Here is a 12,707-nt window from a genome sequence, read left to right as displayed (position 1 = left end):
GCCTTGCACTTGCAAGTCCCTGGGTTCGATCCTCAGCACACATAAAATAAATAAATTAAATAAAGTTATTAAAAAATACTTCTTCCTTTAAAATGTTTATATTTCAAATAAAAAGATACATTCTCACTTGTACTCATGCTCTGGAAATTCATCATTCATACTTATCTATAAGCACATGCAAGCAGAGGCTGACCATACAAACAATCAAAATGGGGTTCCTCAGCCTCAGCACCAACATTTGGAGTAACCATTTCTCATGGAGGGGCTGTCCTATTGTAAGATGTTTATCAATCTTGCTAGATTGCCAATAGCATCCTCTCCCCCACACTGGGACAGTGACAAATGTCCCCTGGAGGGGAAAAATGCACCAGTTGAGAACCACTGACAAAGTTTTAAAACTTTCAAAATCACACCTTGCTCTTTGCTTACATACATATATTTCAAATGTGTGTCTTGTACAACACTCCTTAGTCTTGCCTCACACAATCTTACTCAACAATAACTTTCTGAATGGACCATACTTATTGTTCCCAAGGAAAAAAAATTTTTCATTCCCAATTCCAAATCTCTGAATACTTTGCTTCCTAAAATCCCCCATCTACCTTTCTCTTCAATGCCCTACATAAATCCTTCAATTGTTGGCTCTTTGCTGAGCTTTACTCAGTTCAGTTCAGCATATAGCCAATGTACTAATGAACAGTATCATGTTCTTTTTTTTTGTGGTTGTTTCTGTTAATCTCATCTCCCAAACTAGACTAACCTCCCTCAAGTTTGTTGCCTGGAACATTTCTTTTATACAATCAATTGGGTCTAACACTGTGCTGGGCACAGAAGCAATCAAAAGTTTAGTAAGTAAAAATAAAATTTAAAAAGTTCTGCTGTAAATAAGCATAAACTACTATTTTTTTTTTCAAGTACTGGGAGTTGAACCCAGATGGTCTCTCCTATTGAGCCACACCCTTCAGGTCTGTCTATTTTATTTTGAGACAGGGTCTTGATAAATTATTGAGGCTGGCCTCAAATTTGCAGTTATCTTACACAGTCTCCCAAGCTGCTGGGATTGCAGGCGTGTACTGCCACGCCCAGCAAACTGTTGATTTCCTATGAAGTGATTGTTCTTTTTTTATTTTCCCCTCCATGGGGTTGAGAATTAAATCCAGAGTCTTGGGCATGCTAAGCAAGCACTCTACTTCTGAGTTACACCTCAGGCCCACTAAATTGCCCAGGCTGGCCTCAAATTTGTAATCCTCCTGCCTCAGCCTCTGAAGTATCTGGGATTAGAGGTTTGCACCCTGGGGTCCAGCAGGAATATACAGGCTTCTAACTGTTCTCTGCACTTGAGAAATGATACAAAGATATTAAAACTATAAGCAACTATACACACATGAATATTGATCAAGTCATTTAAGTTAAATTGATTTAATCAATGTTTTGTTTGCACACAAAACATGTACAGTCAACACCAGCAAAGAACTCAACTAAATATTATATGAATTAATTTATGTGTACACAAAGGCACACTCTCACAAATGTCTCCAAAGTTGACATAAATGAAGAGTCACATATAAAGGAGGCAGCATAGCAGCACTTAAAAGCCTGGATCCAGTCTGCTTGGGTTTCAGCTGCATTCTCTGTGTAACCCTGTACATGTTACTTGACTTCTCGATACCTCAGTTTCCTCATTGTCAAAATGGGGATAATATCACTAACAGACCAAAAGCAAAGTTCTTAAAACAATGCTTAGCACATAGAAAATGCAAAATAAATATTACTTATTATTTCGCTGCCAATTATTAGCCAAGTAAAAGCCTCAATGTATAAAGTGCTGATTCAGTCTGAAGTAGGTTTAACACATACACACGCGCTCACACACACATATCCCAGGATGCTTATTTTATACATAAGTTTAAGCTATTAGGTAAACTAATTTCTCAGATCTTCACAAGTGCTAAACTGGTGATTAACACAGAATTAATTTATCTCCCATTTTTTCCGAATCTGCACACACACACACACACACACACACACACACAAAGGCATAGATACCCTATTTCCAATGAACTTTATGAAAGAAAACGGATCAACTCTTCATTATCTTCATAGGTAAACTCATTTAATAGGTAAAGTCTAGGTACTGTTACAGAACTATTTTTCAGAAAATACAATGGAGGTTTTTAAAATTGCAATTAGCAATTCTTATGCAGTTATGTTCCATGGAACAAAAGCTCATCTGTCTGGGAACCAAAGACACATCAGAAAATAAGGAAATGCCTTGGCCAGGCCTAGGCGGCTCTCGGAAAACCTGTCCACAAACAGCTCTCCTCACACGCGTGTCCGGTCCTCCCCGCTCCCCGGGGTATAGATGTCGACTCCACCCGAAGATAAATAAGTGACAGCAGGTTCCGTCCAAGGCTCTCCCCGACCAGACCCCTCGGGCCTAGCCCAGAGCGTCTCAGCGCCGGCGGCCCCGAGCCTCCTCCACCTCCAGCAGGCCCACAGTGCTCCACAGCGAGTCAGCGGCCGCACCCCGGCCCCCGCCCCGCCCCGCGCCCCTGCAGCCCGTCGGGCCCGGCCGAGCGAGGCCACCGCGGGGCCTGCAGGTGGGCCCGGGCAGCTCCAGGCCAGCTGGAGAGGTGCTGCCCACTCAGGCAGCGGCGGGCGGGGTCCCTCACCGGCTTGGCCGTCACTTACCGGCGCCTCATGGTACCGCAGCGCCTCACCCCAGCGCCGGCGCTGGCAAACTGCCGCGGGACAGCCTAAAGCGTCCCTCTACTGCAGGGCCGGGCCCCACTCAGAGCCATTCAAACGCCGCCGCGCGCGCAGCCCGCCGGGATAGCGCCCCCAGTGGGCGTCTCGAGGGCTCCGCCCAACGCTAGCTCCGCCCATCTCCGTCTCGGCCTCTCTCCCATCGCGGAGGAAAAGGGAGGGGGGAGGGCGTGTGTTCGCGATGCCCCCTAGTGGCCACAGGTATGCACAGAAGCCTTGCTGTGGCTTGACAAGTAATACTGCGATGGGGACTGAGGGTATCAACAAATGATCCTGCTGGCTAGGGACAGTCCAGTGGGAGAGGACTTGACTCACAATCTGCTAAAGAAAGATTAAATAATCTGCTGTAAAAATATGGTGCAGGGATGAGGCTGTGGTTGTGGCTCAGTGGTAGAGCGCTTGCCTAGCATGTGTGAGGCACTGGGTTTGATTCTCAGTGCTACATATAAATATAATAAAGGCCCATCAACAACTAAAAAAAATTTTAAAAATATGGTGCAAGGAGAGATATAGTCATTCACTCCTATTTAAATGCACTGGGGAGGTATTTAAAAGCACTGGACTCTGAGCCAGGTGTAGAGGAGCACACCCACAATCCCAGTGACTGGGGAAGTTGAAACAGGGGGTCGCAAATTCGAGGCTACCCTCAGCAAATTAGTGAGATATCGTTTAAAAATAATTTTTTTAAAAAAGGGGTTGGGGATGTAGTTCAGTGATAAAGCGCCCCCTAAGTTCAGTTCCCAGTGCCACAGAATGAAATGCATGGATGGATGGATGAATTGCCCAGGCTCTGGAACTATGTGCTCTTTGGCAAGTCACAAAATGGAAGTGATAACATATCTGCCTCTTAGTGTGGTTGTAGGTGTTAAATGAATTACCATATATAAAATGATTATAGAAGTATTTGGCACACAGTAAGCACTACATAACTGTTATCAATCACGCTTTAGTTCCCAGACTCTGCTAGACCTCTTTATTTTATTTTTGTAGCATAGGGGATTGTACCCAGGGCCTTGTTCATGCAAGGCAAGCACTCTACGAACTGAACTATATCCCTGGCTCTTTTCTAGACTCTTGAGAATACAAAAAATGCATGTGATGCAGAACCTATCCTCAGAAAGCAGGTTCAGTCTCTGGGCTGGGAAGATTAAAATATGAGATTAGGATTGGTTCTGTCCCTGATATACTCTTAATTAATGAGGGTAATTCTCTTCATCTTACAGAACCAGAGTTTACCCAGCTTCATAGTAAGCCCGTGGTCAAGGTTAATCAAAGTGTGACAAAAACAAGTCTGCCAAGTAGTCCTCTCCCTGCCAACAGAACCCAATCAAGCAGGACATTTGAAGGAACTCTTCCTTACTACCTGATTGTGTACATCCTTTGGCTTACGTTTTTTTTTTTTTTTTTTTTTTGGTGGGGATGTTTGAGGGGGTAACCAGGATTGAACTCAGGGACACTTGACCACTGAGCCATATGCCCAACCCTTTTTTGTATTTCACTTAGAGGGTGTCACTGAGTTGCTTATTGCCTTGCTTTTGCTGAGGCTGGCTTTGAACTCTTGATCCTCCTGCTTCAGCCTCCTGAGCCATTGGGATTATAGGCGTGCGCCACTGCACCTGGCTTTTGGCTCACTTTTTTAGGCACTCTTTAGAATTCTCCAGGACTTGCCTAAGGAAAAAGTGGGGAGTTTGGTTCAACAATATTTTGAGGGCCCTCTATGTGCCAGACATATCTCCAGGTGCTAGAAATAGTCAGAAGCAGATCACAATGGCTTAGAGAAATAGGGAGAGAGATGATTCCAATAGACTACAGTGAGTGGAATCATAAAAGGTATATATCCTAAATGCTGTGAGAGTTGAGAGCAATGGATGGAGGTAGCCTGTCAGATAAAATATTCAGAGTTAAGATATCATTAGGTGATTATAACAGTGTATTTTTTTCCCTAGTAACAGGGTCCTTATTTAATCCAAAAAATAGTAATAATGAAAATTTAATGCAGCACTTTAGGGCAGTGGGAACATATTTTTAGAATATTTGCATGAGCAATAGCTTTGAGAACATCTCAGATTGTACCAAGCACAGGCAGGTACATGCCTGTGTGTAGGGCCACACCTACTAACAGTTCCAGCTGGGTGAGTGAGTGGAGGGAGCTAGAGCCCTGAGTTATGAGGGCGTATTACAAAGAATATATCCTGAGTGTGACTTCTACTAAGTAGGTGTGTTACTTTAAATAAAATTAAACACATGAAGTCACTTTCTCTCAAGCTCTTTCTTCATCATCATAAACAGGAATTTCTTGATGGCCTATTATGCAAAAAACATCATTGCTGGACCTTTACCAGAAGAGAATGAAAAGAGTGCAAGACTTGATTTTTAACTCAAGGATGTGGTAAGACAAGTAACGGAGTCCTATGACTCTTGAGAAACTGCTGTGTTAATACAGAAAAAAGCTCAGCTAAAACAAGGCTTCTGGTTGTCTAAAGGCTAGAAAAGAACCTCAGTATTCTCATTTCTAAACTTGTTAGAACAGAGTCTCAAGCAGATTCTTTTCCAGACCCAGGTTCTAATGTTTGCTTCATAAGCCACCAACTCCCAGATCTCATAATTTAGCATAAATCTACCTTTGTATTGCTACTTTTGAAATACACACAAACATTGCCATTTTAGTGATGCAAACATATTAATACTTTTTCTATCAAAAAAGCTGAAATATTTTCCCTTAGGGCTCAATGAAGTTTAAGAAGTTTAAGTTTTTATTTAAAAATCAGTAAGTGCAGCCCATACATATATATTTTTTAATTTCTGTATCAGTGCTTGTATTCAAAAAGCTCTTTCATCACAGGCCTTCCAAAGCAGTCTTCTCATTCCTTCTGAGTGAATAGGCTAGTAAGTTAGCATTCCTGCCTCTCATCCCGTTCTCTAAGGGGGTGCAGAATTATCCAGGCACTATGTATAGGTATCCAAGACCCATAAACACCCACCAAGAAAAGAACTCTAATGCAAAGTCCTATGTAGTGATCAGAAAAGGGACAGTAAAGGAGGATTTGAGATGGGCCTGACAAGCTGGACAGGATTTTGATAGGGGAAGTATAAAATAAGTTCCAGGACCACTGTGGTGTACAAAGAGCCTTAGAGACTATCAGGTGCAAAGAATGAAAATGTATGTAGGCATCTGGCAAGTTGTATGAAGACCTGGAATTATTAAGGAACAATATTTGGAGGCAGCGAGGACATAACAGGGACCATTAGCAGGGGAATGACAAAGTCAGTACTTTAAAAAAATGATCTGTCATCAGGAAGGATTCAGGAAAACTAGGGTAAGGGAGGGAAGGAAGATTGGTGGCAAGAACCTTAGGTATGAAAGTTCAGACTGGAGGTTCAGGGAACCATAGTATGTGCTGCATTTATGTCACTCTCATACCCTCAGACCCATGCTGGGCCTGATAGATGACGATGCTAGAAGAGGTCTAACTCACAGCAATAGTTCATCTGTTCCATAAGTAACAACATCTACTGCTCACCATCAGTACCTTTGGAAAATTCCAGACAATTGACTTTGGCAAAATCAATCCCCACCTTCCTGTGCAGGCTATGGAAGAAAGTAATGGAACTTTAAGATAAAGAAGTAGCAGTGGATATGAGCACATCTCACTCCTGGTTTACGGGATGTGCAATTGTTTTTAAACACAACCATAATACTATGCCCTGCTTGGGGGAAGCAGTAGTTTTGTTTGGGATTTTTTTGGGGGTCAGGGTGGAGAATGATAGTGGAAATGGGGTGTTCAATGTTTGAGAATTCTATCAGAAAGAGTTTGTTTCTGATAAATCTACAGCTGTTATACCTCTACACCTGGTGAGCCAAAAACACTTGGTTAACCCTTGGAAGTACAAATAAGTACATGTTAAAGGGCCCATTTGAGCCTATCAACATTTTAAACTCTATAACCTCTGTGGTAAGCAATTCTAATTGTATTACTGTCATACAAAACTTTGTTGACAAGTACTCAAGGATATTCATAGTGATGTATTTTTTTTAACAGTGAAAAATGGGAACAACCTAAGTGCCCATAAATTGGGGACTGATTAAATTATCATATACTATACTATGGTATCACTGCAGAAAAAGAATGAGTTAGATCTGCATGAGATGGTGTGGTGCACGCCTGTACTCCCAGTAGCTCAAGAGGCTGAGGTAGGAGGATTGCGAGTTCAAAGCCAGACCCAGCAAAAGCAGGGTAGTAAGCAATTCAGTGACACCCTATCTTTAAATAAAATACAAAATAGGGCTGGGGATGTGGCTCAGTGGCCGAGCGCCTGTGAGTTTAATCCCTGGTACCCCCCCCCCCAAAAAAAAAATCTCATGACAGACACAGAAGATATCCAAGAGAGAGTAAGTTAATGGACAATATTTAGTGTATTCCTGTCTATGCAATGAGAAGATTAAACACCCTACTTTCCTGTACATGTGTAAAGGGGTGACTTTGTCTTCTAAGTACTAAAAAGTACCTATTGTTCTCCTCCAACTCTTTTGAATCACACTTCATCTTTGTATTAATCTGCTTGAGCTGCCATAGCAAAATACTGAGTGGCTTAAACAACCAAACCTTATTTTCTCACAGTTCTGGAGGCTGGGAGGTTTGAGATCAAACTAGGTTTGAAATCAAACCGAGTTTGGGCTTCCCTAGTTAGAGCTCTCTTCATATCTTGCAGATGTTTGCTTTCTCACTTGTGCTCACATATGGGCTTTCGTTCAGGTGGGTGGGGCAGAAAGTTCTTTGATGTCTCTTATAAGGGCACTAATGCTATCATGAGGACTCTAGATTTCACCCAAACCTATTTACTTCCCAGAGGTCCCATCTCTCTAAACACCATCACACCAGGGATTAAGTTTTCAACATAAGAGCTCTGGGGGTACACAAACATTGAGTCCATAAGAATCCTTCAAAGTCTAAGGTTATTAAGCAATGCTTTATATGTGAACTGATACCCAGGAAATTTTTTTTTCCAAAAGATCTGGATTGCTCAGATGCTTGCTTTAGAGACGGTTTAGCCCACTTTCAAGATAGCTGAAATTAATCACTAGAAGGAATGGATGAATCCAGAGTAACCAAACTTGGAAAGACCTGTTAGGCCACAGGTACTACATTACTATGACTCATGCTATGGTTGTCATTCTTATCCTTTAATGGGATCTGTGAGAATGGCAATCTTCCCAGCTTCCTAAGCCAGTGCCGGAGGGAAGCTTACTATAATGGGAACCTGTTAAAATGTGAATTGCACAACAGCCCTTCTGAAATAAAAGAGAAGGCAGTTGCTAAAAAAGAATGGAATTACTAAACCAACAACTTCTCCAAGCACCACACTACTAGTGCACATCTTTACTGATAGGGGCATTTTATGACACTGCAGATCAATAAACCAAAATTTGAAGAAAAAAGCTATGGAATCATGCTTTATCTTTTACTTTCTTTAATTAACATCATTAATTAATATGCATAGAAATTACGTGGCAACCCAATAGTAACTAACAAGGTAGAACCGAACAGTTTTTTTCACTAAATGGGTTTGAAAATACAAAAAGGATAAATGGGAGGGGGATTTCTTCTTGTTAAAGCCCCACTACTGACACAGAATAAACTTTTCAGAAGGCAATAATGATAGCAGAGTTAAAATATCTAGAATTTGCAATGGAAACCCATTTTAACTGGAAAAGTTTAGGAGATTCCAAAGCCAAATTTGTTGGACCAGGAAGAAGAGCAAAATACAATTTTTATAGAGATAATGTCAAACTGTATAGATCAAGAAAGCCTTTTCTCCCCATAACCAAAAGGGATCTGTTCTTGCAAATCAGATATTTTGAATAAATAAAATTCATTATTCAGGTTTCAGCTCAAACGCTATTTGTCAGAGGAACATGGCATTAAATAGCTTCTTTGATTCCTAGGAAGGAGTATGAGATAAAAAAAATAAACACAAAAAATGTGTAAATGGCACAAATAACAAAAGTCAAATGAGGAAATTCATGAGAACTACGGGAATCATGCTTTATCTTTTACTTTCTTTAATTAACATCATATTTGCTCAAAGGCATAAAGTAAATTTAATATTTATTTTAGTTTCATATTCCCATTATCTTCCAATTCATGTTTAATCCAGTTAGGCACATAATGAGGCTCTCAAAAACTGACCATTTGCTTGAATTACTCTTTGTAACTATTCGAACCCTGTTATTTTAGAGCAATAAAATGCTTTAGGTGAGCAATTTTAGATCCTTGCTACGTAGTAATATCACCTGGAGAGCTTTAAAAAATACTGATGCCCAGCCAGGCATGGTGGTGCATGCTTGTAATCCCAGCCAATTGGGAGGCTGAGACAGAAGGATCAAAAGTTTAAGGCCAGTCTCAGCAATTTAGCAAGGCTCTGTCTCAAGATAAAAACAGTATGATTGGGAATGTAGCTCAATGGTAAACCTCCCCTGGGAAAAAAAACAAAACATCTGCTGCCCAGGACCTGCTCTAAGCAAAACAATCAGAATCTCCAAGTATGGCCTAGGTATCAAATTTCTAAAAGCTCTTAAGTTGATTCTCAATAGAGAACCACTATACTTCTGGGTTTAGATTTTTTATATAACATAGTTATTTTTATAATATTATAACACCTATCTTTCTAAATCCAATAGTGGTACCTGAATAATGTAGAGAACTAGGAAAAGTATTGGAAAGAGTAATTTAAAAAGATGATCTGAAATCCCAGTACTTCACTGTGTCTATCATTTGAATCTTTTCTAAGGGAACATATGTATGGAAAGGACAGTAGACAAAACATGTTAGCTTTTAAAAGCAAGCACGGTATATTCTAGAACTAGAATACACCTTTAGACACCATCTATTATAAATCCCTTGTTTTATAAATGAAGAAATTAAGGTCAAGAAAGTACCTAACTCAAAGTGATTCTGGTAGTTCATTTGGAGTTGATTTTATAATCCAGGTTTCCCAGGCTTATAAAAAATCATACTAATTTCCTTTTCTTTCCAAAGAACACTGTGCAAAAATTGAATTCTCAAATATCAACCTGAACTCCATTTTCACAAGAGATTGTTTCTAATGACTTTCTGATAATCTTTTAAAAGAACAAGCAGCGCTTTATAGGGAGGATATTCATCTTTTTCTTGAAGAATCTAAGCATGCATAGAGGAACTGTCCCTATTGTGTCCTGGGGAAGAGTCCATTAAATGAAAACCATTATCCCAATACAATATTAACATTTTTGATGTATATCCTCATTTTTATAGTTTTACTTTACATCTATAATTATAGCACACTCATATATTGTTATCATATTTATTTTCAATTTAATTACTCACAGTCACTAAACACTTATTCAGTTTAGCAGCTCCCCACTACTCAATCCACAGCTTTGCTTTTCATAGATTCATTATCCATACTCAAACTATGGTTACCCTACTTTCAACCATGTTTGGAAAATATTAAATGAAAAATTCTATTTTTTTCTTCTTCTTTTGTGGTGCTAGGAATCAAATCCAGAGCCTCAAGCATGCTAGGCAAGTGCTCTACCACTGAGCTACATCCCCAACGCTGGAAAAGTCCAGAATGTATGCTGTTCTGGTTAGCATAATAAAATCTCGTGGTGTCCTACTCTTATCTTACCATGGATTTGAATCATCCTTTCCCAATGTATTCCTGCTGATTATGCCACCTGCCATTGGTCACTTAGTAGCCTTCTTGGTTATCAGATTTGATTGTTTCCTATCAAAGGGCTTGTGTTCAAGTATCCTTTATTTTATTTAATGGCCCAAAGTACAAGAATTGTGATACTGGCAGTTTAGGTATGCCAAAGAGAAGCCATAAAGTGCTTTATTTAAGTGAAAAAATAAAACTTTCAGCTTAATAAGAAAAAAAAGTATGCTGAGATTGCAAAGACTTACTATACTGAGAAACTGTGAAGAAGGAAAAAGGGAATTTGTTAGTTTTGCTGCCACACATTAACTACAAAAGTGTGTAATAAGTGCTTAGTCATTTACCTCACTTAATCTTATCAGGTAGGCATCTTACATCATCACAAAAAGGGTGAGTATGGTCTAAAAAGCTACTTTGAGAGAAGAGACCACATCCGTATTTTATTACAGTGTAGTGCTATATTTTTATTTTCATTATTGGATACTATTGTTAATCTCTTAATATTTAAAGTGCCTAAATTTACAAATTAAGAATGTGTACTAGGTATGTATATATAGAAAGAAACAGTATATATAGTACTACCCGCATTTTCAGGTTATCTACTGGTGGCCTTGGAATGTGTCCTCCACAGATGGGGGTGGGAGGGACTACTGTACTTTGCAAGTTGGAGGCAGTAGGCTGTGGAACCAAAGATAATTAACATACAGCTACTGTCCTCAAGTAATTTAGTGTAGGGCATGGGGGTTAGAGCTAAGTGTTCAGGGTATGACAACACACAACAATGCCAAGTGGTTAAGTGCTATTAGGCAATATATACTGGGACAGAGGAATGTCCAGTAGGGCCAAGGCCCTAGTGAAGCTTAAGATGAATCTTAAAGGTTCATCAGAGACAACATGGTAAAGCAGAAAAGAAGGGAATCAGGGAAGGCAATCTACATGCCTTCCTATGATCAGATGGATACACATTTTAGAGTGGATTGAAGGGGGAAAGACTTTTCTATTTCTGCCTTAAACAGTCTGCAATTAAACTTCCAATTTGTAAAATTGGAAAACAAAGTGGAGGTGAAAATCTTCAGTGTTTTATATTACCATCATCTTCAAGCATCCAAATTCTTTAGTTGGCCAAGGAGGCTCTTTTCAGTCTTACCTCCAACCACACTCTCACTGTACCCCCTTCTGTCAAATTCCAGTTGTCAAGTAATTTACGAAGAAATACAAAATTTAAAAAATACTGTACCATTTTTGAACTGCTAATTAAAAAACTTATAAAGACGGTAGAATGTCAATGATGCCGATTTTACTAGTGGGCATTTTAAATGAAAATGAAAATTCTTTTAAAATGTGAAAGCTCTTTGATGTAGCAAACCACAGTCCCTGGGGTATAACCTAAGGAACTAAGACAAGATGTACTACAAGGATGCTCAGTAACATTGGTTCATAAAAGTGGTAGGGAGATAGGAAAAAAACCTAAATGTTCGTGTGGTGCGATAGGGCATGCCTGTAATCCCAGCGGTTTAGGAGGCTGAGACAGGAGAATAGAGAGTTCAAAGCCAGCCTCAGCAATGGTGAGGTGCTAATAAGCAATTCAGTGAGACCCTGTCTCTAAATAAAATACAGCAACAACAAAAAAATTATGACATGGGTACACAACTGAATACAGAATCCATTAACCAGGAATAATGATGTAGATTATGTAATGATACTTGAAAAACAAACTAGGCATCTGAAGCAGGTACAATTTAATCTGACAACAAACCTTGAAAATAGGAAGAATTAATTTTTACATACGAGGAAGTTGAAATAATGGATTTAACTTGCCAAAGGTGACAAAATTAGTTAAGTGGTGAAGCCTGGATTCAAATGGAGGTCATGGGAATCCCGGTACGGTGGCCTACGCCTGTAATTCCAGCTACTCGGGAGGCTGAGGCAAGAGGACCACAAGTTTGAGACCAGCCTGGGTAATTTAAGAGAGATCTGTCCTTAAAAAAAAAAAAAAAAAAAAAAAGGCCGGGGGGGGGGGGGCTGGCCACGTGAATCCCAAGCCCGTATACCTTTCCACTGCCACTTTGCTTTTGTGCAGAATGGAGGCAGATCTACTTAGCAAGGTTACTTACACCGTGGACAAGCAGTACTTGGAATCTACTAAATAACTCGCTCAAGGTCACAAATTAGTGGTGGAGCCAGGATTTGAACACTTGTGTTCCCAGGAGCACGTAGGAATGGAGGTCAAGAGCTTTCCATGA

At 40.0% G+C, this 12,707-nt stretch overlaps 1 protein-coding gene across 2 annotated transcripts in view; it reads right to left on the bottom strand.

The window, feature by feature from the left end:
• The window catches only part of Katnbl1 (katanin regulatory subunit B1 like 1), a 37,039-nt gene extending 34,223 nt beyond the window's left edge, over positions 1-2,816 (bottom strand). For both annotated transcript variants that reach the window (XM_076848457.2, XM_076848456.2), the window contains exon 1: positions 2,692-2,816. The gene's annotated coding sequence lies outside the window, so the exon portion shown is untranslated. The remainder of the gene's footprint in view (positions 1-2,691) is intronic.
• Positions 2,817-12,707: the final 9,891 nt, after the last annotated feature.

This window comes from Callospermophilus lateralis, chromosome 3 (genome assembly GCF_048772815.1).
Source record: "Callospermophilus lateralis isolate mCalLat2 chromosome 3, mCalLat2.hap1, whole genome shotgun sequence".
NCBI classification, from domain to species: domain Eukaryota; kingdom Metazoa; phylum Chordata; class Mammalia; order Rodentia; family Sciuridae; genus Callospermophilus; species Callospermophilus lateralis.
Note: the sequence above shows the minus strand (reverse complement) of the source record. Positions and strands in the feature narration are given on the sequence as shown.